General features: G+C 45.2%; 1 long non-coding RNA gene across 1 annotated transcript; it reads right to left on the bottom strand.

The window, feature by feature from the left end:
* Positions 1-505: 505 nt before the first annotated feature.
* LOC123018363 lies at positions 506-6,457 on the bottom strand. Its single transcript, XR_006413755.1, has 2 exons — positions 4,621-6,457; positions 506-3,809 (listed from the first exon to the last, which is right to left on the bottom strand). It is a non-coding gene; the product is annotated as an uncharacterized LOC123018363 (long non-coding RNA).
* Positions 6,458-19,972: the final 13,515 nt, after the last annotated feature.

Here is a 19,972-nt window from a genome sequence, read left to right as displayed (position 1 = left end):
CTCCTCCCACCTTTAAATGCTGTAACATATGTAGAGAGAGCAAGCAACTTGGGAATGTTATAATTTATGTAAACATATGCACAGCTTTTCCATTGCTTACCGCCTAACAAACCCCCCTCCCCAAAAAAAACTCCCAGCAGGATATTAATGAAAAAACCATTGTTTAGTTTAAAGCTGCCTAAGTAGCGACTCAGGACTTTAAACAAAACAGCCTAGGTTTGTTTGTTTGTTTTTCTTAACAGCAGGGAACTTTTCAGTGCAATTTTGACACTGCTAGCATAACTTTAAAAAAAAAGTGGTCCTGGAGAAATTGACTTGAAAGCTTTTTAATCAATAAATTGGAAAGCCAGGTCATAACTCGCAATTTTCATTACAGCCCTGATTGAAAGTTAAGGTTAGTATAATGAATGTGCAAAGTGCAAAGGCTCAGTATCGTGCTTTCCACAGTAGTGAAGTTCTGCATATGTCAGTATCACACTCCAGGATGGGTAAAAACAAGCACATCTGGTGGAAAAAGCATTTTTATTTGTAAGAGCAATTAGATGGGTTCATTCTAATAGCAGGTGGCTTATTTTTGGATGCAGTGAAGGTGTTAGTGGCATTGGAGGTTGACACTTCAGCAGTAATTGTGCTGGTAGAAAGCAGCCTTGAAACTAGTCAAGTTTGCTTCTGAGCAAATAGTTTTCCTCTCAGCCCACCTTATGACAGAAGAATGAAAGAGTGCTCAATAACATTTTGAAAACAGCAGGATTAATTTAGAATTAAGCTTTTCTAGACATATTGAAATAATTCCAGTGTTCTGGAGTTGCAGTAGTAAAATTTTGGGAATATTTCTTCACAACAGAGTAAAAACATGTTTTCATATTCACCCCCCCCATGCACACACACATAACCCATGTACACAATTTCTCTACATCTTCATCAGGACATTCTTGGGAATGTGTGCTTTGTGTTTTCCTGACTTTCCAATATTTTGCGTAAAGTAGATGCAAAGCAGGATGTTGAGGATGCCCTTCCATTTCTGTAATGGCCTCATAGGCCCAACTGCCAGCCTTAATAGGGTCTAAATTTGAATTTATACCATGCTTTATAGAGTATTTATAGCCACCCAGTACCTCTGTAGAAGTCCTTATAAGTGTAAATTTGTCCTCATCGGGTGCATGAGGAAGGGCTGAGGATTCACCTCTTGGATTCCTTGCAGAAACAAAATTTGCACCTTGCATTTTTCCTGGTTTGCAAGTTGACACTCAGCAGTGTAGTGTTTTAAAATTGTTGGCTCTGATTTTTATTTAAGTTCCTCTCAGGTGACACTTGGAATCCTAGAGGGTTTTTTTTTTTTTTTTTTGCAGGCCTTATTCTTTCCTCTGATACACAAAATGATCATTTCTGAAAATATGCTGACAGTAGCACAGTGTTGGGAAGGCAAGTATAAGCACTTCCAGCAAATCCACTTAACTGGAACATTGTCTGGGGAAGTGCCGCCTTCAGCAGTTATGAAGGACCTTTTATTATTTTAATACGAGAACAAAAGCAAATAGCTTCCCTAATTCATCTCCGATTTTCTTTGAAAATGCACACTCTTGCTATGCCAAATTTCTAGAAGGCGAACACTCAATGTGGAAAAAGCCTAATGTTTAGACAACAATGCATCCCTAATGCAGCAAGTCATTCAGATATAATGGTGAAGGATTTCAAAGATGATGTGGTGGAAGAGGGGGTGCTTTTGTGTTTGGGATTCCCAGGTCTTTTTCTCATCCTTGTAATGCTGCAGCTTGGATTTTCAGAATATTCTGGCTAGCAATATGAAGTACAGTGGGGAGGAACCTGCAGTTTGTCAGCATGTTGTGTACGTAGGCCCTAGCATTTCGAAGCAAAATGATCTGTGTAACGGGACTGGGAGCCTGAGAAGTTTTGGTCCAGCTACTTCAGAGATGAGCAACATGTTGCTCTTTAGATACTTTGGACTGGAGCATCCATCACCCCTCTGCTCATTGGCCATGATGGCTGGGGCTGATGGGAGTTGTAGTCCAACATATCAAGCACTTCCATGCACAGTAGGACATTTAGCCTGCAGACATTTAGACATTTGTGTCCTGCCTTTCCAGTCAAAAGAGCAGAAGTACCTATATAAAAATTAGAGTCCAGTTTCTACCCACAGCCAGTGTGGCATCGTGGTGTGTTGGACTGGGGATCTGGGCGATGCGGATTCTAGTCCCCAATTGGCCATGAAGTTTACTGGCTGACTTTGGACCAGTCATGGGTTCTTAGCTTCGCCTACCTCACAAGATTGTTGTACAAGTAAAACATGCTGTGAGGGAAATAGGGGGCTATAAATGTGATGTAATACCAGTTCAGTGCAACTGTATAAAATACTATATAAAAAGTAGTATTTGATAGTTTTTTTTAAAAAAAAATCTATGCATAAGAAGCATTCAAAAAAGCATACAGCAAAATATACACTTTGCTGCCTGTCAAAAGGTGAGCAGAGCGAGAACCAGGCTCTCTCGTGATAGTGATGCAGTCTTGCACAGCACCAAAAATGGCCTTGGCTCTCTAGCTGTCTGCTATACTTCTGCTGACAGCAGAACACAGCATGGTATTAGCAGATTCCTGTGGGTGAAAGGGGTTATTGTCTTCGCTGGTTTAACAGTCAAAATCAGGACTTCAAATGGAACCAGAAAGGAATCAGATTAAGAATGAAGATGGCCTAGCATCAGCCTAATCCATGCTCTGATTTGAAAGTCTGGAATACTACCACGCCAGGTGCATTTTGGACCAACACCAGTTTTCAAAACAGCCTGCAAACTATCCACATTACAGTAACCTAACCTGAGTAGGACTAGGGTATTAATGAAGAAAATGAAGTCTGATGTCTGTAAGCTGATAGTTGGAACACCAGCCACATGTGGCAACTGATGCTCTTGGCCACTGCTGCCACGTGGGCAGCCTGATTTTAAGGGGGAATTTGTATCTGAAGCGGAGTGTGTGTCTCCTCCTGCATCATCAACAGCAGCCTCTCTGTTGTGTTTAGATGATTACAGCTTGTTTTAACTCATCCAACCCGAAGCTGATGTCAAACAGGACGTTCAGTGCTGCCCTTTGTTCAGAAGATGTAAATGGGAGTTGAAGCCAAGGGCTGGCAGCAGACCAAGGACAATCCCGTCCAAATCTCCAGATGGCTTTACCCCCTAGTTTCATGTAGAGGGCAGAATAGCAAGACAGACAAGCCAGACTCTTCTGACATCCAACAAACCAGAAGCCACAGGAGAGAGCCACCTGTTGGAATAGATCTTCCCTACTGTCTTAGCGCCATTCCAGTGATGTGATGTGGAAGGATACCATTGCCATGGCTGACAACCAGGAGAACTCTGCTCCCCCTAGAACCACCAGGGGGTCAAAGCAGGTCAAGCTATTTCTTCAGCGTTTCCTACCTGGAATACTACAGTCCAACAGTTCACTCACCTGTTAAGATGACTTGAATAACAATAGGCAGTTTATGAGCATCTGTGTGGAATGGTGCCACCTGTCCACAGCCAGACCTATGAACAGTTTGGGGTTTCGGCCATGTTGCTTCCATGCCTTCCACCAGACCACCCAAAGCAGAACATTTTGCAAGAGTTCTTTACTCCAGACTCGTATGAGATTCTCTCCCTGACAAATTCTTTGGAGGGAGTTGCATTGTTTATTCTTAGGAACCGTTTCGGTTTTACTCAATGTTGCATTGGTTTTGTTGCCTGGGCATGATGGAAGCTCAAGTCCAACATTTGGAGAACCACAGGTTCCAGTCTGTCTGAGACTCTTTCACTCCCCTGCAACAGTTACAGAGAAAAGTAGGCTGCATTTTATTTGTTTTATTATAAACACTGGATGCATGCAATTGCATCCAGCACTAAGTATGAAAACTTTCTTGCAATTCAGTGAGAAAAATGGAAGTGCTGAGATGATCACACCTTCAGAGAGAAGGATTCTTTGCCTGGACCAGCCAATCTAGTATGTTTCAGTAGCAAATAACACTACAGTCTTTGGCATAACAACTCGAAACTAAACCTTGTCCAATCCAATGAAATTTATTCACAGGTATGGGATTGCAGCCTATTCCTCCGGGAAGTTCATGAGCAAAATATGAAAGCAGTTGATGACTCTTGGGATTGCAAGTCCCAGCATTCCTGGCCAGTAGCCATGCTGGCTGGGGCAGTTGAGAATTGAAGTCTGCAACGCCTGGAGGGTACCTCATTAGAGAAACTGTAATAGCCCTTCCCTCTGTCTCTGGCAATCATACCATGATACCTTCATACATGGAAGTTCTCCAGCAGAAGGTAAGAGCTGTTAATTTTCTAATCCTTTTTTCAAAGAGGGAGGCCATTTCTACATCTTGCCATAGTGATTATCAATTATGCACTGTGGGAAGGGGTTGCTTAAACTTTCAGTTGGAAACAAGTACATAGCAAAAGCCTCATGCAATCTCAAAACCCAGCCATGTATCAGAAATACACCTTGATTAATTTCCTCCCATTTTATTTACTGGGAGAGCTGACACTCAATAAACGCTGATGTTTAAAACCTTTGGGTATTTATTTGCCTTTTAACCAATTTATTAAATTTCAGGTAAGTATGTCTTACCAGAGATTCCAGTAGTACTTAAACTAGCAAGATGAAGCCTTCCTGTGTTTTTAGTGCAGATCTGCTCCTCAAGCTGAGACAAGAAGACAGATGTCTGTGCAACTTTTCCACTGTTGGGTATATAACTCTACTGTAACCTCTATTGCTGTAGGACGCTTGCTGAAAATTAGTTTTATACATCTGCGTTTTCCTCCTGTAATGTGCATGCTTCTGATAACTTCTTGTCATCACAGATGGTGGAGTTTGTTATGCTCTTATCGAAAGTGCTGCAGCAAAGCTGTATTTTTCGGGCAGCTCTTACTAGCTATTTACAGCAAAGTAACATCAGAGCCTTGCAGTATATTTACCCAGAAAGACATACCAGACAGAGGCTTGTCTGACTGGCAATCATAACTTGCTATCTTGGGACTTTTCATCTAATTCCTGGGTCATGGAAGTTCTTTAGTTAGTTGGTGCAGAGGGAAAATGTACTCTGAACCTACATCAAAGTATTTAAAGATATTTTCTTTACCTGTTTGGAAGTTCTGCCTTAGCACCTTGCACAGGAGACTCTAGACTTGCTGACCAACCCTTCCATTGCTGCCTGCATGTCCTGCCCATAAACCAGAATGGGGGCACATTAAACGCAAGCCCTTTCTTGAGTCATGTACATTGGACAAGTCATCCGTGCAATGCACACTGCAAAATAAAGTGACCATTTCCCACAAGCTTATTGGGATGGTGGGGGACCCCTAATTATTTGCTTTTTTAGAGCACCATCACTTTAAAGGTACAATCCCACACATATTTAGCCAGAAAAAAATCCTACAATATGCCCAAAGTTGAAGGACTTTCTGTCTAAGCATACATGGGATTGCACCCTTAGGCAGCTGCCCAAGGCGTTTTCACAAACTCGGCGTACCCAAGTCAACAGGATTTATGTCTGGATACACACGCACGAAACTGCATTAGCACCTTGAGGTAAAAGCCTATTGCCCTCAGGTTGTTTGGACTAAAACTAGGAGCATTCCTGGCCAGTGGCTATGCTGGCTGGGGCTGATGGGAGATGGTGGGCAACAGCTTGTGGGAAGGCTTCAGTACTGTGTTTACGATTTTGACCCTATGCCTATAGTGTCACTCACGCCCCTGGTTTTCTAAGGGGGAAGGACAGTTTCTGGCATCTAGTTGTGTTTTTATCCTGAGATCTACCAAGGGTGGCCTGGTGCAAATGGAGGTCATCAACATGATCCAAACACAGTGTTGCTGAGCCCAGGAATTCATTCCGAGAGCGGTCCTGCCACACAAAAAGCTCTCCCGCAGAACCTCCAGTTTTATTACTACTTATAGTTATTAATTTCTGCACTCTAATGGAGTTATTAATTTCTGCATTCTAATGGAGATAGGGTAAGCGGCTTCGTTGCTATTGTAAGGCATTTGGGAGTCAGAAATCCTTGCCGATCTATTGCAGAACCATCCAAAGAACTACCGGGAAATCCTAAACTATCTTCAGCCAACCTCCGCTTTACAATATAAACAAAGATAGTTCTGATGCACACCCTAGAGAGGGCTGCATCCAACTTGCGTTCTGCTTAGAGTCGACCCACTGAAATGAATGGCACTTCAGACTAGTAGCGGATATTAACAATACAAAGACAGAGCGTGCGCTTTTCCATCTTGTCTACCCATCGCGCGATGCCCTTTCTCACGCTCCGTTCTCCGTTTCACTGGCCCGCTGATCCGAGGCGGAGGAGGAGGCAGGCCAAGCCCTGCTCCGCTTCAGCGGGAGCAGCAGCACCTGCCGTGTTTTGGGACGGGGTAGGGCAGAGCTCGGCTCCGCCGCGGCGCCGAGGAGAGTCAGTGCAAGGGCCCCCGGACGGCAGCAGAGGCGCTCAGGTCGCTCCTGGGCTGCGGCGGGACCTGCCGCGGTCGCCCCGCCGGCGCGCCTTCCTCTCGCAAAAGCTCGCTCAGCATGGAGATGTAGATCTGGGCCATCCGCAAGGTCTCCGCCTTGGAGAGCTTCTGCTCGCCTCGCAGCGCGGGCACGACGCTCCGCAGACGGTCGAAGGCCCCGTTGAGCAGCAGCATGCGCCTCCTTTCGCGGGCGTTGGCAGCCAGCCGCCGGCGCCGGCGCCCCCACGGCCCGCCTGGAGGCGTCCCGCGTCGGCTCCCGGTCCCGAGCGCTTGGCTTGGCGCACGCCTGCGCAGCTCTTCCGGCCGGCCCGCGGAGGCGTTTCGTGCAGCCCCGGCGTGCTCTAGGCGGCCCGATCCGGGGGGACGCCACAGATCGGGGCCCGTCCAGAAAGCGAAGGGCGGCTGGAAAGAGGCGGCGTTTCCCGGAGCCCGCGCGTCTCCATCGCTCGCTTGCGTGCGCAAAGACGCGGCGCGTTCAGTTGGGCTGCGCGGCTCCAACTCGGCGAGCCCCGCCGGCTGCTCTCGAGAACGGAGCAGTTTCGTTGCCGCGCCGAAGGAGAGATGGATTTCTGCTCTTTGGGTTTCCATTCCCCCCCGTCACCACCTCCTCCTCCTCCTCCTTTCCCCTTTCTCTGGAGGAGAACACGTGCGAATGTCTACTTCAGGCTTGTGGGGCGGCTTGTTTATATTGCCAAGTTGGAGTGGGGGATAAAGGAGACACGTGGAGAAGCCCACTGGGCGGCGAAATGGGGGCTAAACAAAACCACCGGGGTTCAAAGCTCAGCCGTGACAAGTTTTGTCACTTTTCAAAAGAAGAAAGGCGGGGGAGGAAAGTCTATCAAGTGAGCGCTTTCAATTTGGATTAGTCTCTCTCGAGTGATCCTCTGAAGTGTGGCTCCAGGAATCAAAAGAGGCGTTAATCCTCTAATCTAAAATGTAATTAGATCAGGCGGTCTCCCTCTCTCTCTTCCAGATGGAGGGATCACATGCAGTTTTGCGTTTGGAAAAAAGAACCATTTCCAAAGTCCCATTCCCCTGGAAGGCCTGAAGAATGATGAGGATTCTTTAAAGAAATGACCTGCTTAAATAGAACCATATTATATTATACTTATATATTTCTATCTTGCCTTTTCCCGCTCTTATGAGGAAAATGGAGCAGCTTACATAGCTCCATTTTATCCATACAATGACAACCCTGGGAGTTAAGTTGGCCTGAAAATCCGACTGGCCCAAAGTCACCTGGTGAGATTTCTAGGTGAATGGGGGCTTGAACCCGGGTCTCCTGGGTCTCCAACATGCTCACCACCACAGAACACTGGCTGGTAACCACACTGCTAGTAACCTGGCAGTCACTGGGTTATAAAGGCACCTGCAATTTCCCTTCATTTTGCCAAGTTTTGAAAGGTGGACGACTTAGGTACTGCAAGTAACTGTGCCCGTTAGGTCTCAGCTGTCACCCAGTGTCATAACCATAGATATGTTTAGATAGATACCTGCATAAGCATCAGTTCTGAAGTACAGTTGTTTGCCCCATAGCCATATCCTCTGCAACAACCACAAAAGAACATTAAGAGTGCAATTCTGTGCATGCCGAGACAAGGAATGGTCCTGCTGAGTTGTAGGAATTTTCTTTCTGGCCCAACCTATGCTGGATTGCACTCTTTTTTTTATAATAAGTTTTATTCAAAATAACCCTAAAACAAAGGAAAACTGAAAACAATATCAATCATCAGAAACACCGGACCTGCTGGGTCAGCCCCACATTCTTTTCTATTTATGATAACTTAAAAACATTTAAATTTATACGAAGTCCCGTTTCTCTAGCCAATAATAAAAAGTCCCAATCAGTATCTTCTTTCTCCTTCAATGACAATCTGTCCATTTCTGCACAGTCCAAGATCTTTTTTAGGATCAGTTCATCGGTGGGTGATTCTTCACTTTTCCAGTGTTGAGCAAATGCAATCCTCGCCTCAGTAATTACATGTAAAATCAAGTACATTTCTTGTTTACTAGTATCAACGGGTATAATGCCTAATAAGAAAACTTCAGGTTTAAAAGCTAAGGATTTTTGTAACATTTCCTCAAGCCATTTATGTATTTTAATCCAATACTTTTTCGCATTATTGCAAGTCCACCACATATGATAGAAAGTACCCAATTTATGTTTACATTTCCAACATCCATTTAACATATTTGGAAACAGCTAATCTATTTGGTGACAGATACCATCTATAAAACATTTTATACAGGTTTTCTTTATATGAAGTTGCTAATGTTACCTTAATATTTCTCTCCCACAGCTTTTGCCATTTTTCTAATTCAATATTATATCCAAAGTTTTGTGCCCACATTATCATAGTTTCCTTAACCTGTACATCTTCCATTCTCCTATCTTGTAAGAAATTATATAGTCTTTTAATCATTTTCTCATCTGATTTAAGCATCACCAGGTCAAATGCTGTACAATCTTTATAAAAGCCCCACATTCTATAGTCTTTAGCATATCTTGATTGTATCTGCACCTTATGCCACCAAGAAATATTAGATCCTTGTTCTTGTATTCCTTGATTCAATTGCAATCCTCCATCATTATCCAAAATGTCGTCATATCTTATGATCGCTTCAAAGTTCAATGCTTTTGGATATACAAGAGCTTCCATAGGTGAAAGCCATCTTGGTAATTTATTATACAATTTTGTCTTTAACTTTTCCCACACCGACATTAACGATTTCCTAATATAATGACTTAAAAAAGAGCCATGTACCTTAGCCTTTTCATACCACATATAAGCATGCCAACCCATTTGCAAATCATGCCCTTCAGGATACAAGATTTTCTTATTTCTTAAAGTTATCCATTCTGCAGGATTGCACTCTTAATGGAACATACCCAATTTCTTGGAGTGAATGGTTGGTGACTACATCCCTGGTATATTGAAATGCATCCCAGGTGGAGCTTCAGCTGGGTGCCAGGTATTCTTGGGGTTTTGCTGCAGGGCCCAAAGAGAATTTTCTGACCTTTCTGTGCCTGCAGTCCAGTGACTCCTGCTTATTCCAGTCCAGGTCCTATCATTCGCTGCCATCCCATTCGCTCAGCACACCTGCAGTCCTTCCACAGCAAGGCGAGGAGGGATGCTGTGAGCAAGGAGTGAAGCCCTCCCTCCCACTGCATGACAAGGGTGGGGGGCTTGGAGGAAGTGGTGAACAATGTTATGATGAGCTTTCAAAAGGGCGAGGCAGGCTGCCCTCCCATGGGAGCTAACGAACACATTCATGCAACCCTTTAAGCCCCAGGGTGGCTCTGTAGTTTGGGAATTGTACATTGTCTGGGAGAGGCTGGGGGGCAGGAGAACAATTTATCCATACTTTAAATAAAGTAGCGTGTTATCATTCAGTCTCCATTGGGCTATGGAGAAGCAAATGTTGACAAGGGGCAGCTCTTCCCACAACGGAGGGACAGCTTGAACCTCCTAGAAGTCGCAGGAACTTTCCAGGCGAGTCTGTTGGATGGGCTTCTTTTCTCTCATTAGTGCTACTTGCGATTTTTAAATTTTTATTCCCTGTTTGCATGGGGGAGCTTGGGAGTCGTAGTCCAACACTCCTGGAGGGCACCTGGCTGAGGAAGGTCGACTTGGCTGCAGCCGCATGCCCACGGTCAGGAAACACTCCCATGACTCCCATCCCAACTGGCTGGAGGATGCCGGCAGCTGTAGGAACACCCTACGCATGCACTGGATGCACCCTTGGCCTTGGCGGGTAACCAGTTTAAGTCTGCTGGCTGCTGTTCAGCAGTGACAAAGAATACCCAACTTGGGGAAGTTTCCAGGGACGATGCTGGGAGCAGCCTCCCTCCTTTTCCTCTGTGAATCAGGCTGAAGCAACTGCTTGACTGGCAACCTGCAGTTGGCTACCGAGGTCTCAGCCTGAGGCCTTCTTAAATTGTCACCAGACTGACCTTTGTCCTCAGCCTGCTGACAGTAACGTTTATCAGTACCGTCACTGCGATCTCAAAGAGGCAGAAAAAGGCAGAGGGTGTGTGAGAGAGAGAGAGAGGATGAGAGGGATGATTCCTTTCTCCCCGCCATGTTTGTTAGGAATCCCACCATGCTGCAGAAATCAAATGTCTTGTGGGGAAGCCTGGCTTAATGAAAGGTCACTCCCGGGCCTCATTCCATATTAACTACTTTGAGAGGGCTTTGCTCTCTCCTGGATCTCTTCCAAGCATTTATGAAAAATTAACAGCTCAGCTGGAAGAAGTGCCACCAACTCCAACCCTCTCCTGTTAGCATGAGGTTTGTACTTAAACCAAAGTGATGCCCCAGCAGTTGCAATGTGTGTGCAGGAGCGTTGTCTGCTAAATCTGATGTTAAAAAAGACATGCCTGGTGGGTTTCATATATGCTGGAAAATAAAAAATGGCATTGCTGTATTGCGGGGGTGTGGCCCTTGTGCCAATTTGGCCTATAGCTCCCATCAGCCTTCACCATGGGTTGTGGTGGCAAGGGCTGATGGGAGGTGTAGGCCAAAGTATCTGTAAGAAAGGGGACAAGGAAACATCAAAAGGCCAAGGTGCTTACTGTTCCCAAACAGAAGAGGAAATATTCTCAGGTGCCCCAAAAAGCATTTTATTATGAACAATGTGCTTAGACTTTCCTTCCTTTAGGGGCTTGTTATCTTTCTCCAAAGGTGTTGCAAAAAATCTTTCTGCTGCTACTTTTGTTTTACGGTGTCCATCCCTGTAACAAGTTCAAGACCACGGTTTTGACTTGCAGTTCCAGTAATGCACAGCCATACATCAGGAGATTCTGGGAGTCTGTTGGGGGCAGCAGAACCAAAAGTGGGGAGGACCACCCATTTTTCCCCTCTTTGCCACTGCATTCCCCCCCCTTCTGTCTTCTATCCCATTTTTCTTTCCCCACTTTCTCTCTGCCAGCCAATTTTTCCTTCTGTCTCTCTCTCTCTCTGCCACCCTGAGAGCTGAACTGCTCAGAGAACGACGGTAGTCTCTCAACAGAGATCTGAGATGATCCCTTCCACCTTCGCAAGTTTTTTGAAATGTTGCTCACCCCTGACACAAGTTCAACTCTAGGGGAGATATCCTATGGGAGAGCCAGGTACTACAGGTAAAAATAGGTGCAAAGGTTTTTGGCTTTGTTTGGGAGTGCAGACTAAGGGCTCAATTTTGAGGCTTCATGGAAACGATGGATTTTGTGGAGGGTCATGCTGATGGGGCATTCCGGTGTTGGGGAAGCAAAAGAGCATGAATCATGAACTATAAGGATTTTGACAATAACAAAATGCAGCGATCTGTAGACTACAAATGGGCATGAAAAATATTAACCAGGCCACAGTTTTCGTTTACTCTAACACTGGATATGCCATGAGATGTTCTCTCAAAGGCCAGCTTACCATCAGCATTATGGCAGGCTTCAAAAGACCAGACATTTGGAAGAGTTCTCCAGAAGGGATGGGAAATGCTTTCCCTAAGAAATTGGGGTTCTCCCCCCCCCCCCCTTTTTAGCATGGAGTGCACTGTGGAGATGATTCAGACAGTTTTGAAAGATAGCTGCAGAGTCTGAAATAAAACACAGCAGGTAGAGAAAAGAAATTTCAGCGGGATCTTGGAACAGCATTAATACCTAGACACAAGCCAAAAGGCTTCCTTTGAAAACAAACAATACCACACACACAAACCCGAGTCTGTCCATGCCATCTTTTTACCACAGCTTCGCTGTGATAACAAGTAACTTTTCAAGAGAGACTTTTCCAGTGATGCTTTGGATGCATGGTGAACTGCAGTGATGTTACACATGGTGTATAATTCTTCAGCATACTGCCAGTTAAAGAAGCACTAGCTCCACTTTTTATTTATATTTATATTTTTATTTAGTACTTTTTTTTCAAGGAACTTGTGATGGCTCACATAGCCCTCCTCCCTCCCTCCTGCCTCCCAACCTCACCCTCACAACAACCCTGTGAAGTAGGCTGGGTTGAGAGTCTGTGACTGACCCAAAGCAACCCAGAGAGCTTTATGGATGAGAGGAGATTAGAACATGGATCTCCTGAGTCCTGGTCCGTTACTCTTAACCACGGCACCACACTGGCTCTCTTTTTCCTTTGAGTTAGGCGTTCCTTTGATGCTTAGCTTGATTTTCTCCCTTCCTTATGGATGCTTTTACCAGTATAATTGGAATTGCTACCAAAACCTTATTTATTTTTAAACAGAGTTTCAGCTGAGCTTATTTAAAGTAAATAAACCAAAATTTAGGTTCCTTATGCCTGGGAGCAGAAGGGAATCCCTGAAAATAATTGAGATCCTTTCCTTTAAATCTCTTTCAGGACTGTTTTCAGTGGCTCCTGGCATGTGTAGGCGATGAATACCTACCATTCTGTGGGCAAAGCCGCCACCTTCCTGGCTCAGCTGAGAAGGTGGACCAAGGTCATCACCCCCATTAATGAGCAGGTGTTTGCTATCAGGGTGCATAACAAGTCTTGCGCTCCACGCCCAAACTGGCTTAAGTTCCTGTGAGAAACAGCCAACCCTCTCGGTATCCCTGCTTATCAGCAACCTGCTTGGCTACAGCTGGACTGGCTTGGTGAGAAACAAGCTGCTTGGCTACAGCTGGACTAGCTTGGTGGTGGTTTAGAGCACAGGGCTGCATCCTTATCAGCAGCAAAGTAGGAGCGTAGTCCTTTCTCCTGCTTCCTTCGGACACTGATTTCTCAGGCAGCCTTCCTTGCAGTCCAGTTCACACAGTGCCTCGTAAGTAACTTGCTGCTACATGTTGTGTGAGCTGCTTGATTGTGCTTCCTATGCAATATTGAACTTTCCCCCTTGCGAGTTGACCTTGACCTTTGGCTTTCCTTGGGACTCCAAAAAACCTTGCGTCCTGCAGCATGTTGCTTGCAGGAGGTGGCACTGGTGACTGAGGGCCTGCCCTGTGTTCATTGTGTTGGCATTGCAAAGTTCTCTTGCAGTATTTGCTCTTTTGCCAGCAAGCTGTATGTAACTGCTAGGCAAGGCTGCTCATTGGTGTGAGATTAATTGAGGGTGCTGCTGTCCTGTGCAGTTTGTGACTCTGTGAACCCAACAATATTGGGCTGGTGGTGTTGTCAGATGCATGCATTCCTGTGTGGTTTTATATCTTGTTCTTTAAACTGAGTCTGTGGCCGCTTTTCTGACAGTTTAAAAGCAAGTGTGGCACCGGCTTATCAAGGAGGGATTGACAGTACTGTCAAGACTTGCTTTCTGAGGTGGTTGGTGTTTCTCATCCCTTCTTTGTTGCATTTTAGAGCCGATAAAAGTGATCTGTAGCCAGATTGCTTATGGATTGTTCAGTCTCTGCTAAATCACTACAGAACTGAGCACTTGATCAGTGCTTGACTGGATTCATGCAACTCCACAAGCTGTTGAGCAAACCAGCAGTGGGTTCAGTCGGGCGGTTGGAGTTTGGGTTATAAGTGGCCCTGAAAATCTGTGGCTTGTAGTTGGGAGTATTCGTCCACTTGGGATTTGTCTATGTGTACCTGCCAATATTTTCAAAACATGTTTGTTCTGTGAAATTTTCCAGGGTCCCTCTTTATCACAGAGATAGTGGATTTAGCTGTCCAGGTGCCCTGTTAAATAATTGGGCCTATTTGCTCTCCTGTGCTAAATTCTCTCCTCCTTGGCTAAGGTTGCATTTTCCACCATGGTCAGTTTTGGAATCCCCTTTTCCGGATGCTCGGTTCAAGCGGATGGATTCAGGCTTCTGGCATATTAAAATGGGCAGGATCCCTGTACTGTCAGGGTTGCTCAGGATGAGTGGTGGACAATGTCCCATCAATTGTTAATCCAATCAATTGTTGCATGCTAAATTGACCATCCAGATTTAAAAATTGTGGTGGGGTTGAATAGACACATTTTATTTTGGATTACTTGTGTCAGAAGAGGATGAGTTCTTGTTTTGATTTGTGCACTAAATATGAATTGTCTTCAGTGGCAAAGTGCCAATCCTTACAATTGTGGTGTTTGCTAGAATACAGGGCTGACTAGCTTTTACAGGTTTACAGTTTCCTTGGCTATTGGAAATAACTTATAGAAGCCAGTCCATGGCTGTAAATATTGGGTATTGCTAAATACAATGCATTTGGTCTAATGGAAGAATTACTTTGAGAATTAAATGTCATATTCAGTCTAAGCAGTTTAGCACTGATATCTGAAATTCCAGTGGACTTATTTATTTTTAACGAATCTATTATATTAAATAGATTATTTCTTATTCAACAAAAATGGTGTTCCATGTGTATTGGGTATCACAAAGTCAAGTTAAAAGGGATTCTCCAAGTTGATTGCTGGAAGTATAATATGACCAAAGCTTCTTTTAATATGTTTTGGTGATTTTTAGTTTCCTCTTTCTGGATGAAAATTCTAATATGGATAGAGTTGCTAATGGAACATTGTCTGCTATTTCCTGATATAAATGTTATTTTAAAATATCTGCCTGTTTCTTGGAAGTTGTTCATACCCTTTTAGAAGATAAAAGATTGATATTAGAACATTGGAAAGATAAATGTTTTTCCCCAGTGGGTTGAAAATGATGCTTTCCGTATTAGATAGTTGGTCTGCCATTGTCAAAGCTCATTTTTATGCTGTTTGGGTACTTCCGTCGGGAGGTTTTTAGTTTTGTTTTATTTAGAATCCTGTTTTGCCTCGGTAAAATGGACAATAAAAAATAAATGAAAAAATTAATCCCACTTTTTCTCCTGCAAGGCACCCAAGGCAGCTTAAATAATCTCCCCCCCCGTCCATGTTTAATCCTCACAACAACCCTGTAGGGTAGGTCAAGTCAAGCGTTAGTGACTGGTCCAAAGTCACCCAGTGAACCCGGGTCTCCTGAGCCCCGTCTAACAATTTGACTTTTAAATTGCCCCCTGCCTTCTGCTTCACGGGACACGTGCACAGTTCACGTCCTGACAGCCTTGTGCAGCGCTGGCACGGGAGGTCCAGCGGAGTGACGGGGCTGTGGACGAGGCAAGCTGCTGGGCTGAGGCGTCCCTCCTGCGAGCGGGCCGGGCCAGGCCAGCTCCTGGGGGGCGTGAGCAGCCCCGAAGTCCCCCCGAGGTCCCCCCGAGCCCTTTGCCAGAGAGGAAGCGGCAGCTCCCCGCTGCGGCCCCGGATTAACCCGGTTCGGCGCTCGCCAGGGCTGGACCAGAGGCGGCTTGTCCTCCCCTTCGAGCGAGCCCATCGGCGCCGTTTGCCAAGAGCCAGCCCGGTCTCAAAGGGGGGAGCGAGGGCGCGATTTGGGAAGAAGGCTGCCCTGGAGCCGGTTGCTTGGTCTTTAGGGAAGAGAAAGCGGGAGAGCGCCACAGGTTCATGTTGCAGAGGAGCTGTCGCTGGGCTAGAAGGCCAGCGGCTGCTGCGGGACAGGCTGGGCCGGGGCTGCGGGAGGCGAAGGCGTTTTGCACCGCTGAATCCCCGCCGCCAGCGGGTGCCTGTCCCAGCGCCAGCTCTCCTCCGAGTCGCCCGCCCTTCCTCCAGGCACCGGGTTTGATTTCATTAGGGATGCAAAGCAGATTAATATACTGAAACTGCCTCTCCACAGTTGCACTAGCTTTCTGGCAACCAGCGCCTCGCCTTCTGTCTCTTGTTAATTTCTTTGTTTTAAAGCCCACGCAAACATCTCAAGGATACAAGGACGAGCCGGGCATTTGCGGCCTCGGCTCGGTTATGAAACCGAGGAAGAAAGCAAGAAGAGGCTGCTTGCGCGTGTACTTTGTGATGCTTTCATTCTGCCTTTCCGGGGAACTCAAAATGTGTATTTGGGGCTTTGGTGGACCTGGCCTGGTAGTCTTCTCAGGTACAAAGGGAGCACAGAAAGCTCCCTTAAATCCATAGCATGTTGCTGATTCTCACCTTTTTGTTTACCTTACTTACAAAGTGTATGGGACTTTGATTGGGTTCGGGATCACTATGGGCTTTCCCACAGTTTCCCCCCTTCCACAAGGAGGAAAACCAATGCCAAGGAAGCTTCTCCCTCTTAAATTCTTGCTTTGTCTTAAATTCTTGGGTGGGAGAGTGGGGAGATGCCTGGGGTGGGGGGGAGCGACTGGATATGCAGGCTTATTCATTTTTCCATCCCATCTATCTTCCTCCTGCAAGGAGCTGAAGGCAGCATACATGGCCTGCCACCTCTCCAATGCATTCTCACAACAAGCCTGCAAGGTAGGTTAGTCTGAGCATCACTGATTGGCCCAAATTGAGCTTCATGGCCAGAGAGGGGACTAGAACCCAGATGTCCCAAGTTGCATCCTGGTTTAGCACTCTGAACCAGTGGATTTTAACCATCCACGGGAGAGTTTCTGCTGGTCCGCAGGAGGACCGCATCCTGCTCACCACAGACTGGTGCGTGGGCTCCACCACCGCTTCCTCGGTTGGCATCGCATTTGCAGGGGTGCACCGGCGCTATGGCGGGGAGGGGGGAGACGGCTTGGTGGGAGCCACGCTGCACCAATTTCAATATTGTGTTCTTCTGTTGGCATTTCTGTTGCTCCCTTTCTGGTTGTTCTGGAGAGTTTTCATCTTTCTGGAATTGTGTTTGGAAACTAATCTGCAGAATGCAATCTTATGTGTATGGTGCTTTTTGCTTCTGCCTTGGTGGTTCCTGAGGTGGTTTTCCTGTTTTCACCGGTCCCAAGCTGTGGAAAGGTTGCAAACCACTCCTCTAAACCCTACCGCACACTAGCTTCTGGTGTAAACCTCCTCAGCCTGTGTACACCGACTAGCCCCATTCAAATTAAGGTTTGCACAAAGGTAATCCTAACAGTGAATTTTGGCTGCATGTTTAATGTTGTGCATTGTTTAGCCAGGGAAAAGTGCAACCTGAGGAGGCAGCAGCAAGCGCTTGGCCAACTTGCCTCTTTATGGCATTGCGTTGTTGCCGGTCTTGAAAGAGGGGATGGCTTTACTCTGGTTCAGTTGCTCTGTGAAAGAAGGGATGTTCCAGGGAGACCACAGGGGTGCAGGAATGAGCTGTGATTCAGCACCACTTCCTTCCCCATCACTGGCTTGGGTGGAGAGGGAGAGAGTTGTGAGTGAAAGGCTGTTGCTATGTGCTTAGGCTAGATCTGAAATGAAAATCCTTTTCTACACACATCAGTACACAATGTTTACTTTGCAGTGCTAGCATTTAACATCTTGACACGGTTGATTTCAATATCTGGCTTGTAATTTCACTCTGATGTTTATTGGTGTTTGTTAGTATGACATATAATAGTATTTAGTATTTAACAGCCAGTATTTTCTATCTGATCTCCTAGATGGTTAGAAGATGTTTGCTTTTAATTAAGCCAGCAATCCTAATATGACTTACTAGCTTCCTTGAGGACAGTGCAAATTCTGATTTAAACCCGTGTAAGATTGGCTTGTATTGAGTGCAGAGTGTTTGCATGACTGTTGGTAAAGACATTTGGTGAGACAGAAGGTGAAGAAAATAGATTTGTTCTCTATGTATTTTTGTTGTCTATTTCACCTGTATTTTCTGAAGCTGAATAATTATCAGTACTTAATGTGCTTTGCAGAAGTATTCACCCCCTTTGACTTTTCCACGTTTCGTGGTGTGGTAACATGGAATTGAAATGGATTTAAATGGCAATGTTAGTACTTGATGCAGACAAGATCCTTAGTGTGCACAAGGTGCAAAGTATTTTTTATTGTGGCACAAATATTTGGACAAAAGCAAACTGGCAGTGACTGGCTGCATCAGTCCTTCATACAAGTTAAGGCTTTGCTTCCAAAGCCGCTTCTTCAATCGCATCTGAGAATGTTCTTCAGTAAGTCTATTCTTCCATATATAATTTTTGTGCATCTGGGACCTGCAATGCTTTGTGCATTCTTTGTGATAAAATATATGCAGGCATTAAATCCATCCCTAGGACCCCCACCCCCTCACCACAAAGGATGCATCTTTTGTGCAGAAAGTGTTGTGGGGGATTCACACCTTCTCAGCAACCACCTGATCTTATTGCCCTCACACACCTGTTTCATTCCCTTTAGGTTCATATTTAGCACATCCCCCAAGCCTCTAGGTGCTTGGGTGGTGCAAAACTGCCCCTGGACACTTTTTCCTGGGAAAAGGTGTATTCTTAGCTAGGTAGTTGTCAAACCTCTTGGCTCCTTTAGAAAGGAAATTGTGCATAGGAGCTGGGTTGTTTGGATTGAGGCATACACAGACATATGTCTAACTCCTTAAACACTTAGTTCTCACACCCCCCCTTAAAAAAAAAAAAAAAGACCACGAGTTTTGACAGCCAGCCTGGGGCAGATTGCAGAATGTACATCCCAATAGGAATTAAAGCAGGTCAAAGTTAGGAGGGAAAAGATGAGGTTTTTGCCTTGAAGTGGTCTCCTAAACACTCTTGCTAAAAGATCCTTCATGCTTTTTGGTTTTCTTCTGTGAGCTGTCAAGAGGAACCAAGGGGCAGGGGAGAGAAATCAATTTGGAACCCTAGTTTCAGGAAAAAAGGCACTCAATTATGTACTCCCCCCAGACAGGTTTAAAATTGGTGCACAAAATTGTGCACAATCAAGTAAAGGCTGGTCAATCTGTCTGAGGCTTGGCTGAGATGCTTTAGAGGGGCTGTTTGGAGCTATGAAAGTGGGAATTGTGAAAGTTGGCTTGTACACCAGCTTTTACAATATGGGGGGGGGGTTTGCCAACTTGTAAACCCGTGTTTTATTTAAGGGTTCTTAAATATTGGTCTGATAAGCATGCACATCTAGATTGAGTGCTTCTTTTGAGCTTGACTTCCACATTATGGAACGAATGGACACATTTGAAATCTAGAAAAACACTGTTGAAGGAGGAGTTGAAGAAAGAAGCAGTATATGTTCAGTGGGTTTTATGTGGCTGTACTTCTGGGAAGCAGATGGTGGAAAAGATAGCGATGTGATGATTATTCTTCCTATTTATTTTGAAGGGGATAATTTTATAGCAGGGCTTTTCAGCATCGTCATTAGAGAATACAGACATGCTGGCTTGAACCTGTTCTTAGATGGACCGTAAATATTGCAAACTATTTGACAGTAAGTTCTCCCTTGAGGTTTTATGTAAGCGTTTTTATTTATGGTACCCTTGAGAGAGATTAGGAAGCTTGAAACACATTGGATAATTTTCTAAAATTAAAATCTGTTTTGTGCAGTGCCGTTAGGATGTTTTCCTCTGATTTTTAATGGGCTATGGGGAGGACGATACACAACGGGGCACAGAACCCTTCCCTTCGTAGCGATGGCAAGAACATTCACATTGGCTAGTGCCCTCTAGAGGACACGGGGGAGCATAAAACATAATTGGGAACTTTGGGGAAGGCAAGAGGAGCAGTTAGAAGGGGGGAACTGATGGCACTCATAGGAAAGACACCACATATTTTGCACAACAAAATATGCAGCGGGGCTAAAAGCCAATAAGATAAATTATTCATTTGTC

This window comes from Varanus komodoensis, unplaced genomic scaffold (genome assembly GCF_004798865.1).
Source record: "Varanus komodoensis strain SLA01 unplaced genomic scaffold, ASM479886v1 scaffold11, whole genome shotgun sequence".
Lineage (NCBI taxonomy): Eukaryota > Metazoa > Chordata > Lepidosauria > Squamata > Varanidae > Varanus > Varanus komodoensis.
This window is presented reverse-complemented; position numbering and strand designations above follow the sequence as displayed.